Source organism: Rissa tridactyla, chromosome 3, assembly GCF_028500815.1.
Source record: "Rissa tridactyla isolate bRisTri1 chromosome 3, bRisTri1.patW.cur.20221130, whole genome shotgun sequence".
In the NCBI taxonomy this organism is placed as follows: Eukaryota; Metazoa; Chordata; class Aves; order Charadriiformes; family Laridae; genus Rissa; species Rissa tridactyla.
Window position 1 is genome coordinate 78372566 of NC_071468.1, and position 21158 is coordinate 78393723.

Genomic DNA, 21158 nt, shown 5'->3' on the forward strand with positions numbered 1-21158 from the left:
GACACAAATATGTACCAGCACAAACCCAACATAACCTATATAAAAAGCAAGCAAGCATAGTTCTACTTATTCTGCATATCTAAAATTAAATCTAAATTATTTTTTTTTTAAACTCTGATTAACAATAGTGGAAGATTTAACAGGTGTCCTTGTTTCTCCCAGGTGTAATCATCTTTTTCATTTGCCCATGTGAGAAAAGAAAAGCCATCTAATGAGCAGGCTGAAAGTGATGATTAATTAAACAACTTCCAGGGCCTGGGGGATCCCCCTCCATTCGGGATACATTTCCTTTAGCTGTAAGCAAGCTGGAAGGCAAGAGACAGGCTCCTCCTCAGCTTTTTGTTTTAGCTGGCTTGTAGTTGTAAAGGGTCGAAGAAGATGCTTAAGCTGGTGTTTGTAAAGAGTTGAAGATGTTTCTCAGCTTACTTGTCAGCCTTTCTGGCATCAGTCATCCAGGAGTAACACTCACTGCCCCAAAACACAATGGTGGGGTTTTTTTTTAAATCCTCGTGACAATATCCCAGCGCTATCCAATGCACTGGGCATCAGTTTTGATATTTATGCGGCGGCACTTGCTGATAGTATTTCTTCTTTTAATCACTTAGTGATTAAAAATCACTGAATCTGCCACTTTTTTAACTGGATATCCATGTGCCCTAAGTGAACCCCTGAAAGTTAAGTCACCTCATCAAAGCAGGCTCATGACTGATTTGCTAGTGAAAACTTGCAAACAACGAGCAAGGTAACAGGTCAGAGTTGGAGAGACATGTGGCCCCTTTCCCTTTTTCTTACTACAACAACCTTTGATCTGAATGTCAGCGGGGAAAATACACAAACAGATACTCTCTTATTATATACTCACAGGTGTACATTCCTAAAACTGTTACATTCCATTACTTTCAGCTGTGCTGGAAAACAATACCTTCAGAAGTTGACCCCTTCTCTCCTCTGATCGCACCGGTATCCAAGTAAAAAGCATCACAGCAAGCTGGGTATTCTAAACATCGGCTATGATCACTCCAACAAATTCAGGCAGCTCGTATAAGGTACAGGGCCAAAGCCCTGGCTGAGATTCGTCCGTGTTTACTTACGCTGTGCTCCGCTTTACAACTCGCAGGGAAAGGGTGCTTCTCATGCTCAGCAGGAACGCTTCTGGATTTAAGGGTAACTTTGCCAGTGCAGCAAGAATTAGAAATCTTGTTGAAATAGATACAGCTCCCGTGGACGTACAGATCACTTCCCGTAACAGCGTGCAACAGATCATTTGTTTGGGCTGGGGCTACTGAATGTAAAAGCACATCCTATCCTTGTAGAAATAAATGTGGAAAACACTTCTTAAAAACCCGTCTCCAGCTTTGGCAGCTTAACATAGGAGGCAGTGCTCTTCTCCTTCTGTTAAAAATCTGCCAGTGTACTTCACTAACGGGAAAGGAGGAAAAAAAGCATGAGGAATTTTTCCATTTTTCTCTCCGATTGTTCTGCGCCGTGTTTATCAGCAGGCTGGTACTGCATCTCCTTTTGTTAGAAAATTAAAAGTTGAACCGCAAGCATAAAAGCCACCATGAACCATGCAATAACCTTCAGGCATTTTAAGAGCAGCAGAGGTTAGAAGGGCAGCTCCTGACTCTAAACAGCACCTATTGTTTCTCTTTCTTCTTGAATAACAAAAGCAGAGCTGAAAGCTATTTACCTGGTTTTACCTCAGTCAGATCTCATTTCCCCCTTTATTTTCAGTAGATGATCTTATCAAATAGTGTCATTTCTAACAATTGCTTTGATCAGATATATTTTTTCCATAGTGTTTTTTTTTATTTATTTTTTAAATTTCATTAGTAAGTTCTATAATAGATAACTCGGCATACAAAGTCACAGCAGAAGAGCACTTTACAATTCTGTCACTGCGTATTTAAATTCAGGGTAACTATTTTTAGGCTTATAGCTTTAATTTTGAAATCACGAGGGCCAATTTACAGTACAAGGCTCTGATCTTGCCAACACTCCCACACGAACAACTTTCGGTCTGCGCCTTCCCATGTGTTCCCCTCCCCGCTGCAGGCAGATTCATATAAGTGGACACTTAACTTGCGCAAACACAACTGCAGAGCAAGGGTGGAAGGATAAAACTCCCGAGCCGCTAAATTTTTGGGTGTTCTGCTATTCAGTGTAGCATGTCCCATATATTACTCAAATTGTTTATAATGCAGAAGCAAAAAAAAAAAGAAAAGTGTTTGATTTCAAAACAAAAACCTTACACGAGCAGGCATCATGGAGAGTTTTTGTGACTGGCCGGGAGTGATCTGTAGTTAATATATAAAATCCTCCAAGATCTATCCTTAAAAAATCCTTGCTACAGACAAAAGCAATCCACAATGTATAATTTCTTTCACTGTTTTACAATATTTATAAAACTTAAAAAGAAAAAAATCTTTTGGGGGTGTTTTTCTCTTTAGGAACAAAGTTCACACAAAAGCAATCATTTCTAGCTTTACTGATTTTCACTTAAAAAATTATTTTCTTTTTTTACTTTATCTAAATCACTTGCCAACATCTACCTCTTGTCTTTTGTACATTTCTGCAATTTCATTAAAAAGGTGGAAAAGAAAGTTACTTGAAAATATTTAACAGAAATCATTCTCCAATTCATAAGCTGCTGTTACAACTGAACAGATAAATGAATTTATTTTATCCATTAAATAAATGCCAGTGAAGCATTTGCAACCCTAAAATCACCATTAGACATAGCAAACTACAATGCAAGTTTATGGCATTTGATTCTTCATCATTAGCTGGAGTTTGTAAATACCATACAGAAGTTTAAGAAACATTAAAAACAGTGAAATAACAGGACTTCCCTCTCCTATGAAAGCATCTTATAAATGTATATTTTTAGGAAATTCTTGGGTAAAAATGTAGAAGTTCAATTTTCCTTACCATAACATGCTATCTATGAAATCTGACTTCATTGAATGTTACATTATTAGCAGGACCAGGCTCTCAAGTCAGCATTATATCAGATCCTCAGCTGCTATAAACTGTCATAACTCAACTGGAGCTGATGTCCCACTAGGACTAATTTAAGACCTGCAAAGTGTTTCTGACAATAAAATAGATACAAAAAAAAGACTGAAAACATGTCTTCTTGCATAAGCTTGAAGAGACACATATTTTTGAAAATGGCTAACTCTTACAGCCTTACAGTCAAGTTTAGAGTTTTGTTAGAATATTTTCACTTTCTGCAAAGACTGCGTCACCGATAGAAAATAAAATCAAGACAGGCTCTGAAATGTGCTTTACTTTTTTGGCGTCAACTCTTGCCCTTCTGCAGCCCCATTTCCATCCAAAGTTTTTCCTAACTACAAACAAAAAAGAAAATGGACATCTGAGTGCCTGTAAGAACTAAAATTATTGCATATATTATTGGTTTTCTATGTATCTTTATTGAGTCACTTGAAATGTTGTAATTACATATATTTCCTGCTTTAATAAAATGTTGCTGAAAGGTTTAGTTACTACCATCCTTTATAGCTCTGGAAGAACTGGCAAGCTGGAAAGAGGAAAGTAACTTTCCAGTCAGTTCAAAGGAAATGGAGTATGCTCATTTCCACTTGCAGAATCCACGCTTTATCAGGCTCTACAGACATTTCTAAGTAACCTTCTGCCGTGCAGCATCTGGGCACAATATTTTCATCTTATTACTTTTTTTTTTTTCCACTGAAGATATTATTAGTTTATAAAGCTCAGGAAAAACTGGGCATAGGGTGAGAAGACGTTTGAGCAAAAATATATGATTAGGCAGTTAATCACGTTCTCCTCATAGCTGCTCTGTGTGTGTGTGTGTGTTAGGATTTATGATTTCTCTGTTGCTTCCAAACCTGAACACACACACACACACACACACACACACACACACAAGTATCCCATCTTCCTTCAAAACCATCAATTTTGGGCAATCGTCTAACAAACTTGATTACCCTTCTGCTTTACTTAACAAAACAAGTTTTGTTAAAAATATTTATCCTGAATTTCTAAAAATGACATTATACTTCAATAGGAAAGAAAAAGATTTAACTTGAACTTTTGAAAATGAGCGGCTCATTACTCACAGTTTTCCCATGTCTAACAAGAACTAGTTTACTAACACTGCATTCAAAACTGTTTATTAGAGGCTTGGAAGATAAAGAAAAATCATTTATTTCTCCTCTTTACTGCCCAAATATCATTTGAGTCTTCCCACCACACAAGCTGTACACACTCAGCATTTTCAGTTACTTCATATGGATGATGTAGTTTAGTAACTAAAACATTAAGATGCTTGGCAGACACAATAAAATTATTCTGGGAAATAGATGTGGGGGGCAATGTTTCTAAACTTCTTCACATGACACAAATTGCTAATAAGAGGGTTACTAACAACAGTATTTAGGAACCTTTAGTAACAAATACAGTATGATCAGGAAGCTATTTACAGTACACCTGCATCTGGCAAGCTAAGCAAGACCAGAGTGTTTCTGAATATGACAACACTCCTTTTCAGGTGTGATTTGAGGAGGACTGCTACCTTCACAGGCTTGAAGGGGAGACTAGAGCATATATAACTAATAAAACATACACCATCACACAAAAGAAAAGCCGCCAAAGGCTCAAAGGAGGAGGGAAGTAAGGAAATGTTATCCCATCTTCATTCCACACTTCTGGAATGTGGGCAGATCATAGTAAAAGTTTAAGTGGCAAGAAGATTAAAGGAAAACTGTTAAAGCCAAAAAGGACGCTCACATCATCTGGTGTAAGTCAGCCATGTCTCTACAGACTTCAGTGGAGATACACTGATTTACGCCAGTTGATGTTTTGGCCCAACGGCTTCACAGAAGATACTATCGATTAAATGTGTGTTCTATTTCGATTAAAAGCTGCTCTCGCTGTCAGAGCACATCTTGCCCCAGCTGGAAGACACTCTGGCATTTTTCTTTTTGCTAGAAAGTACCCTATAGGCAAATTCCAAAATAATAGTTAAAAAAAAAGTCTACATAAATTGTCAACTACTGTTTGTTATTATTTATCAGTTTTTGGCACACACAGACACACCAGGCACTTCACAGAAAATACTTCGAAGACAATTCCCTGCCCTGCGGAGCTTAAAAGACAAGGGCAAGTCCATTCTCCAAACACAGGGCACTGCTTTACCAAAAATTATTCCAATTACTTCAGTGGCATTCCTCACAGTAGTAAAATTGTGCTTATTATGCATGTTAGCAATTTCAGGTCTTAAGTGATGAACACGGCAAACAACGGAGGATAAAAGGGAAAGATGTTTTAGAGAGAAATGGTTCAGGCATACTACATCTGTAAATCTTTCTGAACCTGAACACTTTTTCTGTGCACTTAATGTGCCCTGTTTTCACCAAAAAAAACCCCCAAGTCTTCATAGCCTTACCTTTCAAAGTGCCATTATGCAAGTACATGATGTTTAGCTTGTGGTTTCTAATGCATTACACTGCTAATGAAGAGATCCTAAGCATTGGTTTTAATACGAAAGAGGAATCGGGAACGGTGGCAACAATTCTTGAAGAGTTAACACCCATATGGTTTCAAGCACAGCCACCCAGCCCCGCACAGAGCAGTACAACTCCAAACCCTGACAAGGCTTCCGCCCAGCCTTCAAAGCAAAAAGAAAAGTGGAACATGAGGCCAACTGTGAAACTGAAAGAGCTATCAGGTTTGAGGAGGGCTGCAGGGAAAAAACTCATAAATCACAAGGCTTAACAATGAAGATCACTTTTAACTTCACATCCTGAGTATCAGAAAGCCACTATCCTAACTTCAGAGCATCCAAAAAGGAGGAGTGACCTATCAGCTATCAAAAAGCGTTTCTAGAAATAGTGTGTCTTCACATCATCGAGTATCTTTCCAAATGTTACTTGGAACCAACAAATATTTATTTTTAATGAATAGGCCAGATCCATACTGTCAAGGAATGACTGAAATTAACTATCTAATGCATCGCGAATATATACATAAAGGCGCATTCCCTTCTTTGCCCCATTCTCTGGGCCAGAGGAGTTTCATTATAAGACTTCAGTACTATCTCAGGTTAGGTCTTTCACTTTTATGAAAGCTAACACTTAAATAACTTTAGTTGTGGCTGTAATATGATTGGTGACATATAAAGTGGAAAAAAAAATCTGTCACTTCTTCATTTGTACAAGGCTTTTAGGAAAGTAATTATTTATATTATTTATCTATTGTTACTTTTAAGACACAGGTAGAATCTAGTTATTTTCCACTAGTCTCAAAGGAATGAATTTTGCAAACTAAGCCACAAGAAATCAGACCTGTGACATTAGACAATCTGCATTCATGTATTAATTTTCAAAAATACAATCTTGGTCATTAAAAGCAGCATTTCCAAACTTATTGGTTAAGCACAGGGCACTATTTCAATCACAGCCACAAGACATGAAACACATCATAATTAAGCGCTTTAGCAAGCTCTTAACAGCTGCTGAGAACATGAGCATTTCTATGGCTTTTGGCAAGATTTAGCAGGTTTGGAAATCAGGAAGATGAGATCTAGCAAAGATATTTTTAGGATCAAATATCTCAAAAAATAAAAATCATACTCTAAGCAATCATACATGCAATTCGCAGTTAAACTGTCAATTGTACTACTCTGCCTCTTCTTCTGTAGTTTCGCATTATGTCATAATCTTTTAATTCTACAAGGGGAAAAGTACTAGAGGTACTCAAAAAACTCCCACTGTGAAACAGCTTACTGTTTGCCTGTGTGCGTACTTCTGAAATTCTGTTAGTTGCTTTTTAAAGGTTACCTATTTCAAATTGAAATTGATGGAACAATCATTTTCACTTCCATCCAAAATGCTTTACAGGAATTACAGAGTGTCTGAATTTGTTAGACATATTATACTGGCTTACCTACTTTATGCAAAATTATTTCCCCTTTTCAAATGTTCTATAAGTATTCATTTGAAGGATGCAGTGTCCCACATAAATTTATTACTACAGAAAAACTTAAGAAAATGACACTGCTAGCAGTAGAATCCAGAAATTCCTTCAGATAATCTAATTGGCTCTTATTTGCCTGAAAAAAATCACATATTTAGAGGACAGAGGTACATTTTGCAAATTCTTATAGTTCATCTGGTTTTAGCATTTAGTACTTATCAATCAGAGCACAACAGAGTTCATCTGAACAGGAGAGCTAGGACTCAAGTTAATTTGTCATCCATGATTATCACTTGGAAGTTCACTGAGTTTATTAAAGACAACTACTGTGTGATAAGGACAGTAGAGACACTATTAACCATGTCATTTAAATTGCTTGAGTTGGCATCATGCCCAAGTCCTTCAGATCAGTATATCAACACACTTGTTGCTGGCAGGGACTCATTTAAAAGGGGGGAAGAGGAACTCCCTCACAACTGAGCATGCTGTACAGATTTCTACAGTAACTCATGAGAATAAGCAGTATTATTCAGTCTTTGTATTTTTGATTCCTAGACAAGAGAATAACAAAATAATGACAATCAAGTGAAACACGCTGTTCTTACTAAGAAAAAAAATATAATGGGGAAGCATTTTTACAATTTTCATTTTAAATTACTTGAATTTGAATTTACTGGAACAGCATATTTTGCTTGTAACTGCAACGCTGACAAACTAACAAAGACACACACACCCCCAATCACTTGATCTGCCAAATTTTATGATCCTGTATCTCCCCCATCCTTGCCTCCTCCCCAAGATCCCCCTCTTTCACTTCATTAAGCCTTTAGGAAGGAGAAGAGTTCTGGTGGCTGGACAGTTTATTTTCCTAAGTAGTAAGAGTCATTTCACTTCAGACAGCAATCGTGCCACAAAATAACATAACACCACATTTGGGAAAGGTGCAATTAAGAAGGTACAAGGTTATTTTTTTTTCCCAATTCATACCGAAATTAATACTAACTTCTTTGTTGGAAACAACCTACATCTTAAGTTCAGCATATTACTTCCACGTGTAGAAAACAGTCGCAACAGAAACTTTTTCATTGTACTGTTCATCTCCTGTTTTCCTAAGCTATGTCCTGATTAAGAAAAGAAAGGGTACCCCATATTTTTGGAACGGAGGAATTCATCAGCTTAACAAGCATCTCGGTGCGTAAAAGCAGCTTATTTGCTTGCTAAAAAACGCTCCGCTTCCCAGTATCCACACCGTGACCAGCAACAGCTCAGCATTCTCCTTATTTATTGCTTCCCGGCACGAGTGTGCTGGCACTGCGGGCCTGAGCGGTAGGCAAGCACTCAGGTACATGGCCCCAGAGGATATAATTGTTGGGGAAAAAGGCTCTCTTACCTTCCACGAATCGTCCTCCTGCGTCTTCAAGTGAATGATCTGGAAACACAAAACCAAAACCCCCCTAAAGTAACCGCACAGCCCGCAGCCAGCCCCGTTGCTCTGGCGGCCCCCCCCTCCCCACACACCCTCCAGACCACTTTCCCACCGCTCGCACTGCAAACAGCAACTTTCCCGTAGCATTTATTTTTTACTGGTGAGCCATAAAATCGCCTGCTTGTCCAATTAATGCGAGCATCATCGTTTTCATTTACCTTTCACCATCTCCAGGGAAGGAAAGCGAAGCGGGGGGGAAACAGAAAAGCAAATGGGTAAAAGAAGCTTCAGAAACACGAGTTTCAAGTCATTTACGATCCCAGATAAAGGTTAATAGTTAAACTCCTTCCTCCCCCTCCCACCCTCACAATTATTGATGCCCTTCAAGAAATGAAATGTTTTTTTGTTCTCGTTTACCAGAGGCTAGACAAACTGTCAACATCTCCGCTTTATTTACGGGTTGAGCAAGAGCAGTTCCTCAAACATCAACATTTTTTTCGTTAATCCTGGAGAGAATCCACTTCTCTAAAACTACAAAATTTGCCAACTTCTGTAGTATTTATTTTTAACGAACGAGAGAGCGAGAGCCTTGAGCTGTCCTCCCTGCCCTCAGATGAGGGGAAGGGGGAAAGCGCGGCTCCACGCTCCCAACTTTAAAGCCCTTTCCCCCCTTCTCTTCCCAACCCCACTCGGCGCCTGGTCACTCTCCATCCAAAACCACCACCAACTCCCACCCCCTCCCAAAAAAAAAATCTCTCCCCTCCTGATATCCCACCTGCACCACGTCCAGTGGGATTTCACGGGAGGAAACAAAAATCTGCCAAGTGGTTCCTCTTTTCGGGCGATTTCTTCGACCCGTCTGGAGGGTTTTAAACCTGCAAAACAAACACCTCTATTGAATGCAAACTAAGCTTTGGGGGTTGCCGAGTTAATTCCTCGGCAGACAGCTACTCTCAGTGTCCGGTTACACAAACATACCTACAGACAGGTTGGAGGGGAGTCCCTTAGAAACCAAAGGCGGCGGGGGGTGTGTGTGGAATAAATCAAAATAGGCACAAAGTTTGGAGGGCGAGAGCAGGGGGGACACGACTCGGGAGGGTGGACAGGCTGGAGAGAGGGAAGACGCGCAGGAGACAGGTTTAATATTGGTATGGGGGAGAGTTAAAGCACGGGGGGAAGCGGGAACGGGCAGAGACCCCGGAGGTCTGAAGTGTGTGTGTGTCTGGGGGGGGGGGATGGGGGTGTCCTTTTGGCTGGCGGCGATAACAAGTTTTTATACACAGCCTAAATAAAACAAAGGAAGGCGCAAACCCGGCCGGTTGAGGAGCGGGTTGCTCCGGGGGCGGGGGGGGCGGCACCGGGTGTCACCGCACCGCCGCCCGGCTCCGCGCCCTCCGCACCGGCACCTCGCCCGCTGTGAACACCGGCTGGCCTCCCCTTCCCCCCACCCCACGGCCTGCCTGGCCCCTTCCCGCCCCTCGCCGCCGCCGTCACCCGCCCCCCCGCCGCTTACCTGCCGCTGCCCCCGGGCGCCGCGGGCCGGCCGCGCCCGCCGGCCGCCGGCCCCTCGCCTCATCGCGGCGGGCACAAAAGGGGCAGGGCCGCGCCGGGGAAGAGCGGTGATAAGAGTAACGGTGAGAGCGGTGACAGCCGCGGCGGACGAGGAGGAGGAGGGAAATTATTAAAAAGAAATAGCAATTAAAAGAAAAACAGGGAAGGGAGGCGACCACCCTAATAAGCCGCCGTGACCATGCCGGAGCGGCGAGTCCCTCCTCCCGGGGGCAGCGCTGCGGGGCGCGCTCCTGCCCTGCCCCGCCTGAGGGGGACGCGGCGGAGGGGAGGGGAAGGGAAGGGAAGGGAGGGACGGGGGGAGCCGCCCGCCCTGCCCTGCCCTGCCCTGCCCGGCCCGGCCTCCGCTGCCGCCTCCCGGGACCGGCCGCGGAGCGGGACGGCGGAGAGGGGAGGGAAGCGAAGCGAAGGGAGAAGGCGGTGCGGGGCCGCTCCGGCGAGAGGGCGGAGGGGGTGGGGGGGGGCACCGCGGCCGTTAGAAATCATACAGCCCCCCCCCCCCGCCGCCTTCCATTAATCGCCCCCTCCCGGCCTCCCGTTAATCGCCCTCCGCAGCCCCGTGCGGCCGGGCCGCTTCCCGGCTGTCACATGGCGCCTGCGGCCACCCCCAAAGGGCTTCGGGAGCCGCTTCGCTTTCACTTTGGCCCCGGAGGTGGGGTGGTGGGACACGGGCGGCAGGAGCCCCCGCAGCGAGGGCCTCACCCCCTGCCCCGCTCCTTCCCCCGCTCCACGGGGGGCTGGGGACGCGGGGGGGGCGGGGGAAGAGCGGACTCCCCCCGGCCCTTGTCAGGGGCAGCCGCTTCCCCTCAGGCCCGGCGGGGTGCGGGGACGCCCCTGGGCCCGCTGCAGGGGCGGTGGTGACGCCTCTGCTCGCCCAGCACTGTCAGACCTCCTCTCCCGTTTATAATTTGTTGAAAAAACACGACAAAAATAAAAAGATAACGGGGTCCATGGGAGCTCAGTGGTTGGGGAAGGGCATGGAACGCCGTGGTGGGGGACTGGTGGGAGTGGGGTGTTTCAGAGGTGCAGGCTCTGGAAGTCCCTGGCTTCTGGTGGGACTGATCTCCTGTATGTCCTCTCCCCCCTCAACCTGCTTGATCCCTTCAGTCAGTTTATCTAAAGGAGCTGGTGAAAACCCTATGGAAGAGCTGGCGCCTTGTCTTGCACAGGGCGGGATGCCTCAGGCCACCTCCAGTGTCTGGTGTGGGGACATGGTGGTGCCTCCATGGGGCCTCCTCCTGCATCCAACCAAAAGGCTCTGCACCCCACTGACAGCAAGTCCCACATCCCACGTTTACGCCAGGGATGGATCTGGCCCAGTGTTGTGGGTTTTTTTGAGTTCAAAATAAACATTTTCAGGGTGGGAGGTGCTCTCAGTACAAGTATGTTAAATGCCATTGCCTCCCTGCTTCATTTTGAAAGAGCAATTAAATAGTTACGACTTCTGTCTTGCTCCCTTCTTTTACTGTAGGCACCCCACTCTCATGGATGTGGCCCTCCTGTGTGAAGAACGAGATTTTCAATGAGCATTTCTGGTCCAAACTTTGGTATCATTCAAACCAGACGGGAGAGAGCGAGAAAAGAGCAGTAGCTGCCCCTGGAGAGGCTCTTCATGTGCTTCCTGTGAAATGCCCATCACCTTGTACTGTACAGCGCTCGTGGACAGGTGGTCATTAACCACGTAACGGAGCTGGTGGCTCCCAACAGTTCCTGGAAGACATGGCAGCACTCACTTCACTAATTATGGCTCCACATGCTCTGTGCAGGGACAACATCGTGCCGAGTGAGTCAACTGGCATTATGTCCTTGTTAATGCTTTTATGTAAGCTCTTGCACTCTGGCCTTCTCTCAACAGTCATCAAACGTGGTACAACACATGTTCATCATCTTTAATGAGCTGGCCTGTAACCACCTTCACTCAAGCCCTCCTCACAAGCACACACAGCAGCAATCCCTTGGGTTTCGTCAAAGCTAGGCTGATGCCAGTGCCAGCCATCAGGTTGCGCACACTGTGAAGCACAAGCATGTGCTCGTGTTTGGTTTCTCCTCACCTCAGCCTGCTCTCCCCAAACGTCTGACGTGTTTTACTCAGTGTGAACAAGCAAAATGTAATTACAGTGGGTTTTGTTTGGGCGTTTTTATTTTCAAAGCGCAGTTAGATAAAAGGTTACCACCCAGAATATACATTCCAGTGACAACAAGTGAAGTCCCAGCGCCACATATTTTAGCATTCTGGCCTGAGGTTTCTGTGTCTGAACTACAACCATTAGCCTTGAGATTCACTGTTAAATGGGACAAAAATGACCATGACTTTTGTGTTTGTGTTTCTTCCTTTTTTCAGTGTTTATCATGAGGCAACGAGAAGCACTGACAAATCAAGACTGTGAACAAATGCTCTCTCAAAAACCATCCAGTGCATGGCCTGTTATTGTGAGTATTTGCTAACTCGAAAATTGAATTGCCATTTGAGACTGTTCCATATTCCATAATATTCATTATCTTTCTTTAATTTCCCCTTCAATTATAAGGCCGAATTTGACCCCTTTTATCCATGGGGTTTTTTTTCTGCTAGAAATGAAGCTAGAAGTTTCCCCATGAAATCAAGAGCACTAGACAGCAAACTACTGCTAACTGGCAAAATAGGGCAGAATCTGTCCCCAATTATATAGTTCCCTCCTCGAATCCCCTCTCCAGTGACAGCATGCTCACTACACAGGAACAATGGCCTGAAGTTAAGAAAGAAAACGTTTTACAATAAGTGAAATACAGGGAAACAATAGTCTAATTTAACAAATAAGAATAGTGAGATATCATCCCTGAAAAGAGTTGAGAGTAATCCAGATAAAAGAAGAGAGAGTGAAGATTCATTCAGGCCTATCTTCTGATGCTGCCCAAAGATTAAATCTGTCCTAACAAAACAGAGCAAGGGCCTAGGATAATGTTATCTTCCCCACCCCACCCCTCCCCCTGCATTTTTATCAAGTTCTGTTACCTTTGGATGCTCGGAAAACAAAAGGAAAGGGCGGAAAATACAGAAAGTGAGAGGAAGGAACTTTACTTTTTCTTTTTTTTTTTTAGTTTAAAAAGAGGCACGAACCTATTTATTTGTTGTCACACTTTCATCACAGGGCATTTTGATTTAAATATCGGCAATTAAAAGAGCTCTACTTACAAAAGGCTAGAATTAAAGGAATATCAAGTTAAGTGTCCATCAAGTGTCCATGATGTTTTAAGTAAATTGTGGAGCTTTGTTTGTTTGTTACCTTTTTTAACATCAGAAAAAGTGGTCTCAAACAAGTGAAACGCATTTGTAAATCAACTGACTAAAAGGCTTTCCATCCTTAAAATTATGGGGAGGAGTGCTGTCTAGCACAAAAACAATTTAATGATCAATAGCAGAATAATCCGAGGCAGCCAAAGCCCGTGTTTGCATGTCAAGGTGCACAGAGAAGGCACGCCAGGGTGCTGAGCAGCAGAGAGATGAGCAAACTCAAAGCCGTCCCTTTAAGTACAGTTTTCACAATATTCTAATTTGCCAACATTTATAAGCGAAAAACGATGAAGGAAGTATAAATTAAAATGTGTACCTGGCACATATTTTTGGTTTCCAAATGCTTGCAAACTCTGTTTGTGATTTAAGTAGTTCTGAGGTTATTTATGATAATGGCATGCATGAGTCTAAATGACATCCTGTTCTGAAGAAAAGAGCTGACGGAAAAGTGCTCTGGGGCAGTCTACACCCTTTTTTGTCCTTCGGCCATAAAGACAACTGATATGGGCAAAATGTGACAAACGTGTGGTGCTGTGTGAGGTGGGCTAGGCGGATTAAATACAGGGTGGAAAAGATGGGCTTCCTATGGGAATTAGAACATAGCTTTTTGTTCCTGAACTAGACAGGCTTCCTATAAACTTTGGGCAGAACATTGTGCCTTACTTTTTCTGTACAAGGTAAATAATATTTCCATGTCAAGCAGTCCACCATGTCCTAGCAATTGTAAGTATTGGTGCTTCTACGTTTGTAACCTGCTTCAGCAATCCCACATTGAAGGTGCTTGATCCGAAGTGGCAAGGAGTCTAGTTAAGAAATTTCCCTCCCTCTGGAATTTCAGTTAGCAGAGGTATTGAAGCTCAGTCTGTACTGAGGGAGAAATTACTCTATTAGAGTCGTGGAAAATTACTGCTAATTTTCTTTCTGAGCTTCAAACAGCTTGAATTTTTACTGAAGGTATTTTCTTTCAGGGTACAACCCCCCTACTCTTTTCCCCTTGCCTAGAATACATGGGTGCTTAGAAGCGCAAAGAAATAGTGTTGTATGTCTGTAAGCATATTTGCTGAGTGTCAGTGGTTGTTCTTGGGTTTATTTTATTTGAGAGATTTTTTTTAAAAATTTGTTAAGTCACTGTATTTGTCCAGGGTACTTAGAACCCCGGATATGCAGGCACCATTTGATAGTCTGCAAGTTGCCCAGATATGTTAAATTAAAGTTATTCTTATTAAAAGTTAAGGAACAAAAATAAAAGTGGAACTTTTCTCTTTGTAGTTTTAAAGAAATTTTACATTGCATGCCTGTACTCTTTTCTAGTTCCACTAAAAACAAATCTAAGTCCCAAAATTAGAACACAAATATAAAGATTTCCTGTAGCAATTACTTGAATTGGAAGGGAAAGTCAAACTGACTCTCACACATGTGAAGAATCAGATAAACGGTCACGATTCTTGTTTTGAATAGGTCAAGGAGGAAACAGTTCATATATTACGCACTATTATTTAAGCAGTGGATAATGTTTTCAAAAGTTCCCAAGTCCCATCTTCAAAAATCTGCAGACTTAATATTTTTATAGTCAATGAGGCATCCTAATTCACATAGGTGCCATTAAGAACATGGAGAAAAGAAAGGAACATTATTTGCTTTGTTCTACTTAATATTTTGGTGTCATATTCAGCGCTTCTATTCTGTGAATTCAGTTCCAGACTTGGTGCAAGCAAGCAGGGCTAAAAGCTGTCCAGGAAAGAAAGCTGCACCAGGAGAGATGTGAAAAACATGGGAATGGTTATACGAGCTCAGTCCAAGGTGTATCCAATGTTCAACCTCAAATTATGGCTGCTAGTGGCTACTCCAGAGGAAGCTGTAAAAGCCACCCAAAAAAAGCATTTCTCGATTAGTCATGTTTCTTCCTACATTCTGTTATTTAGACTTAGAGATGAAGATTTGCATTGCTTCTAAATGTGGTAATACAAAAATATGATTGTCTTCATTAGGAATATAACTCTCATTATCCATGTATATTTTTCCTTTGAATTCCGTCAAGACCTTGCATTTAATGTCATCTTATGACAGTCCGTTCCACAAGTTAACTATGCCTTGTGCAGAGAATTCCTAAGATCTCTTTTCCATTTCCTCTTGTCTTGTTTACATATTACTCATGCAAGTCATGAGGGTGGCCAAGAAGTTCCTAATCTACCTTATATTACACTCATTATACTTTACACATCTGTGTTATTCATCTTACCCTCTGATTATCCCATGCTCCCCAAAGCAGCCATGGTCTTTTCACATATTAGTGTTGTCTGTATCACTGACAATTTGCGGTGCTTTTCCCTGAGCCATTTTATTTCTGCTCTTTTCTTTCTGAGATCCTATTCCTGGCAGGGGCTTCCCGCTGATCTACATGATGACAAAGCTTATGTAAATCTTTCTCCCACGCCTGCCTCCCCTTTCCTTTGCTAGCCAATATTTAATTATCTTCTTTTGCTGTTGCTGCCCTTTGACCAGAGGTTTTCACTGCGTTATCCACAGTGATGTCCAGATTTCCATCCTGAGTCACTACAGCAAACTGAGAGGCAAATTGGCGAATGCTTTTTTCAAACCTTGTGTCTGCTGTTTGCCATTTGCCAAGCTCTTACCCATGCTCACGGCTGCCTCGGGCCTCTCTGAAATGCCTCTTAGTCTGTCAAGCATTTGGCCAAAGTAACCACTTTGCGGCCTTTAAGATGGATACCACTTAGTTGCACTTAGCCTCCTTTCCTCCGCCAGACTGTGGGCAGGCTGGGGTTACTCAGCTGAGTTTAGGAAAGAAAGTGAAGGAGAGCTTCGAAGCCTGAGCCATCGTTGTGTCAAAGGGCCAAACTTTCATCTTCTGATTATGTTCTTCCTTGTTAAATGGAAGTCCCTTGGGAAATGGTGCCTCCTCTGTGGAATGGGACTGTAGGAGCAGTTGAATTTGCAGCCTTTTGTGCTGTTTGTTTGAATCCTGCTATCACCAGCATGGAATTTGAAAATATTATTTTTTTAGCAGAGGGCACACTGCAGTGGGGTCTTTTTCATGTTCCAAAATGGCCTTAAATATCAGAAATACTAGAAGCGATTAAACAGCTCTTCTCCCCTTCTCTGTTTGGATATATCTGCTACAGGCACAGGAGAGAGCCCCTTCCCTCTGGATTAGTGTTAAAGTGAGAGACATTGTTAAAAGGCTAATAAAAAATCAAGGACCCATAAATACTAAGTGATTTTTAAGTAAATATGGGGTTTTTTCCCAAGGAATGCTCAGCTGTTAGTGTTACGTTTGACAGCTTGTAAAAAGGTGAGTTTTCACTGAAGAGCAAGAACAGGTCGAAGAGAGACAAAGGCATGTTCTGAGATAAAGAAATCAAGAGGTATCTGCTCCACAGATTGAAGGTGTTGCATTACTCTGTGCAATGTCCAGAGAGGGAGAAGTCTGCACAGCAAAATGGTCATAAAATACATTTTTGCAAAGAAGACAGGAAATGTTTCTGTCCAAAAAAAAAAAAAATCACAAATAATAAGAAGAAAAAAGCAATCCCTCTGGTGCAGTTTTCCCATCTGGTGAAACAAAGTGAGGCAGATATCTCCCCCCGCTTCCCAAACTACAAATCTCAAAACCAGCCCTGTGCCTGGTGGCAGCAGTTTCGGATCCTGAGCAAGGCACCCTGCGCTGGCTGTGTGGGAAGCGGCGCCAGCCCTGCATGAGCTGGGACAGCTCGGGCACCTTCTCGGGCCGCTTAACCATGACAGGGCAATCAAATTAACCCGCGCTGGGCTTGCTGTAACATCGTGGCTCATTTAAGTATGTAACTCAAAGGTCACTGCGTTAGCTCCGAGGAGAAACACTTGCTGTCTCATTCTTCCCTCAGGGTTTATTGCCAGCATGATTATATTTTCAGGAGTGACAGGGAGGCCCTGATCTATAAATCTAAGGGAGATAGAGAGCGAGCTGATTATCAGACACCTCCTTCCCCACTCCAAAGTCAATAACCTCAGCATCTTGCAAGGTTACTTTCTGGAGGAAAACAATCTCTCAGCCAGGCTCTGCTTGTTTGCATCTGCTGAATTGCATCCAGTCTGTCTTCCCGATAGCTGGGATCAATCAGTAGCATGCCAACAATCCCAAAGCCCCCAAACCCCCTTCTTTTCTGTACTAGTGAGGAAGAGGCTCGGGTCCTTACTGGATTAGGTGAATTGGGTTTGAAGGGGGGTGATTTAGGAGTAGAGTAAGTGCTTGCTTGAAGGAAGATTGCTGTTCCCCGTTCCCAAAATCCAGCATGTATACCTCTCCCCCTGCAAGCACGGGACCTCTTGTCCTTGAAACCCCCCCCCCAATATAGTTCCGTGGTGTTTTAATTACCAGGAAGCCACTAGAGACTATGCAAAATGTAACATTTAGGACAATCCAAGGAAGGCAGCAGCAGCCTCCCGGAATCTCATTTCCACCCCCGGGGTAAGTTTATTGTGAGAAGGTTACCGTTGCCTTACCCCAAAGGCAAGCGGTAAACTCAGCCAGCCGATAATAACAGGTCATTTCACTTCTGGGGAGCTGCTGGCAGATGGGAAGCGGTTTTTATAAACCGCGTACGAAGGGACAAATTTGGAGTAGCCCCGGCGAGTGGCTCCCAGCGCCGCGGAGCTGGCGAGGAGCGGCGGGGCTCGGTCACCTCCCGCCCCCCCCGCCTGCGGCAGCGGGGCGCGGAGCAACGAGTTAACTCCTGGGACTGAACCTAAACTCTCTGCCGGGGGACTTCCTGCTTTATCATAAAACCGTGCACTTTAAAACGCACTTTAAAGGGATTTTTTTTTTTGCTTTCACATAGACCTCCGGGAAGAACAAGAAAAAAAAAAAAAAGATGCCCTCTCTCCTTCCCGACACCAGCCCGGCTGCGTTTCCCGAGCATCCATGGGGACGGTGGCTGATTCACCCACCCACCCGCTCTTCGGCACAGGAACCGCCGAGAAGTTCCTCGTTTGCGGGGCGCCCTTCAGAGCAGCCACCGCACCGGGCTGTGCCGGCTGGCCGCCCGGTTATTCCACCGGCCACCCACCGGTGCGAGGGAAAAAGACAAAAAATTTAAAAAATGGCCCCAGATCGGGCTGGGCAGTGGCAAAACGGCGCCAGCGGCAGCTCCCGGCGAGGGCTCCCGCGGCAGCCGAGCCGGCAGCCCCGCGGCCCGGGGGGAGCGGAGCCGACCCCGCTGGGGGTGTCGGGGGAGCCCGGGGTGGGGGGTCCCCGACGCTCCGCTCCCCACCTGCGAGGTGCGCCCCGGTGGGACGCGGAGAGCATCAATTAGCGCACCTGGACGGCAGCGCCCGGCACCGGGCAGCAGCGAGCGGCGGCCGGACTTGCCTCTCCGCCGCGGCGGCGGGAGCGGGGGGCTCCGGTCGCCGGAGCTTTCCTCGGGTCATCGCGGAGCAAAGCCGCGCGGGCTTCCACCACCCGATCCTCATGAGCACCCAGAAAAATACATTATTCCAAGTGCTTGGGGTTTGGGTTTTTTCTTTATTTAGTTTATTTTATTATTTTTTTTGCACACCCGAAGCGCCAGGACAAGGAGTGCGGTTTAAATGGGAACCCCGCGGTAGTCCTGGCGCTATCAAACCACATTCATTTTCACATCCTTCCCAAAACCTTTTTTTTTTTTTGCCTCGGTTCCCTTGCTGCAGTTTGCGTAAACGGGTTTCCTATGTAACTATCGGGAAACAAAAATACACGCAAATAAATCACAGCGCGGCGACCGGAATGAATAAGGGCAGAGGACAGCAGAAAGTAAAGAGATTATCTCCCGCAATGTGTGGTGGTTTGGTTTTTTGTTTTTTTTTTTTTCCTGCGAGTAGGGCGCGGTAATTTAATTTAAATGTAGGTATTTTTTTCTCCTTGTTTGATGTGCACTCGCGTAGCAGCAACGTCTTGAAGAACAAGACGAAGCAGACGGACTCGGGCGCCGCTAATTAGAAAGCAACGAATGCCGGCATTTAATAAACCTTTGGGTGGCCGGTGGCGCAGAAGGAGCCACCGGAGGGGCAGCGCTTTCCGAGTGCCGTGGGGCCAGGGCCGAACTGGCTCCGGGCAAGGGGAACCAGAGCGGTTCTCCCCGCCGGGATGAGGAGCCGAGCGCCGAGCCGGCAGCGCGCCCTGCCCGCCTCCCGCTGCCCGACTGCGCCCACCCTCCGCGAGGCGCCGCGGAAGCCGGCGGGAGAGCCGGGGTGATTTATCCCCGGGAGGTGGAGGGGAGAACTCTCCCCTCCCCTGATCCGGGTTTGGCGGGGGCTCTGCGCCGCTGCCCGACAGCCCGCGCACCCTTTCTTTCCACCCGAGGCTCCCGCTACCGTCCCCGCCGCGAGTGGCCGGCGGCAGCTCCGCGCATCCCCGCGGATCCCCGCTCCGGGGCGGCTCCGCGCACTAGGCGGGCGCCCGCGCAGCTGGTGACAGGCAGAAAGCCCCGACCTCCCAACCCCTCCTCAATCCATCTTCGGCAGATCGCAGCGGACAGCCCGAATGGGTTAAAGAAAAAAGCTTTGTCAGTGCTGAAAAGAGGGAGAAGTAGGGAGAGGAAAGGCGGGGGGAGGCAAGAGAGGTCTGATGATGAAGAGTATTGATATAGAGTGGGAGGGCAACCACCTGGAGATCAAGCTGTGAGGGAATTAAACACGCAACCATCCATCCATCCATCCATCCATCCATCCATCCATCCACCCCACTGCCATCCCCCGGTGTTTCACACCCCCCCCTCCCCCCGTGCACCCACAGCAGTGCCGCAAGGTTGGGACCCACCTGGGGAAGATGCAGCAAGACCGCAGGTGTGCGGTGCTGTGCGGTGAGGTGCGGGGTGCCGTGCGGAGCAGCGTGGAGCGGTGCAGACCAGGGAGGAGAGCTAAGGGTAGCTGGAGCGGGGATGAGGGTCTGGACTTGCCCGTACACCCCCAGCGCCAGTGACCTCCATGGACAGAACGTAGGGGTTTCACCTCTGTGGGCAGGGACCAGGGCAGGCAAGCTTTTCCCCAGCAGCAGAGCCCGGGGCGGTGTGAGGAGCTGGCAAGGGAAGGGTTTCCCCCTCCTGCTTGAGTTACACTGGTTTTGCTTGTCCAACACAAGGGACTGCAGCAAGTGGGGAAAGGAGAGCCAGCTGAGCCCTCCTGCCAGCCTCGCCGGGGCTGAACTTGAGGTCAGTGGAGCGCAAAACTCCTCCAGGGAAGGAGGAAACAAATGTTCATGGATCGGGTATCGACAAACTTGAACAAGTGGGAGGGAGAGAAGGCGAAGGGGCAGTCAGAGCTGCCTTCATAAAACTGTAAACAGTGATGTTGGGACAGACTTGAAAGGAAATTGCCCAGCAGCTGCTTGGAGTTTCCCTGCAAAGTGCTTGTCCTTGTGAGAGAGGAGAAAGCCCTTTACGTGAAATGTGAAGTCCCCCCACTCCCGGTAACTGCAACCTGCGGCAGAAGTTGGCCATCCCCTCGCAGGTTCCCCTCCGGGTTACAGTCAGGCTGGGGGGGGGGAAGCTGGACTCAAGAAGAAATCTCGTCACTGCTGATTAAGGCCTTCGCACAGGGACACAATGCGCTCCAGTGTCCCAGCCCTCGCAGCTCCTCCTGCCAGGCGAAAGGTGACTGCCCCTTCGACAGGCCGCCTCTCTGTTCAGGTACTTATTAAATTGGCCTGGGCTGCTGGCAAGGGGAGAACTTCCCATTGATTTTTACAAACTGTGAAACCTTAAGCCTGTATCAGGTGATGAGAGAGAGGGGGGAGATCAGGGGGTTTCAGCACTTGCAAATCTCTTCATTTCATCACTTTAAAAAGGAATTTTTATCTCCAACCATATTGAAGATAAATGATCTATTAATAACAATAAAAGAGAGTTCCAAGCAGAGAGACCCAGGTATTCAGTTTTTTTTAATGGACTTCTGGTTTAGGAT

The 21158-nt window shown here is 45.5% G+C and overlaps 1 protein-coding gene across 3 annotated transcripts in view; it reads right to left on the reverse strand.

Annotated features, from left to right (window-relative positions):
- The window catches only part of PRDM1 (PR/SET domain 1), a 283483-nt gene that overhangs the window by 92320 nt on the left and 170005 nt on the right, over positions 1–21158 (reverse strand). The window contains exons 1-3 of one of the 3 annotated variants that reach the window (XM_054196643.1): positions 9900–10212; positions 9162–9261; positions 8351–8389 (exon numbers count right to left, since the gene is read on the reverse strand). The exons of 1 other annotated variant lie outside the window; for it this stretch is intronic. The gene's annotated coding sequence lies outside the window, so the exon portion shown is untranslated. Of the gene's footprint in view, positions 1–8350; positions 8390–9161; positions 9262–9899; positions 10213–21158 lie in introns of those variants that run through there. One more of the 3 variants, XM_054196647.1, reaches the window with a different exon arrangement.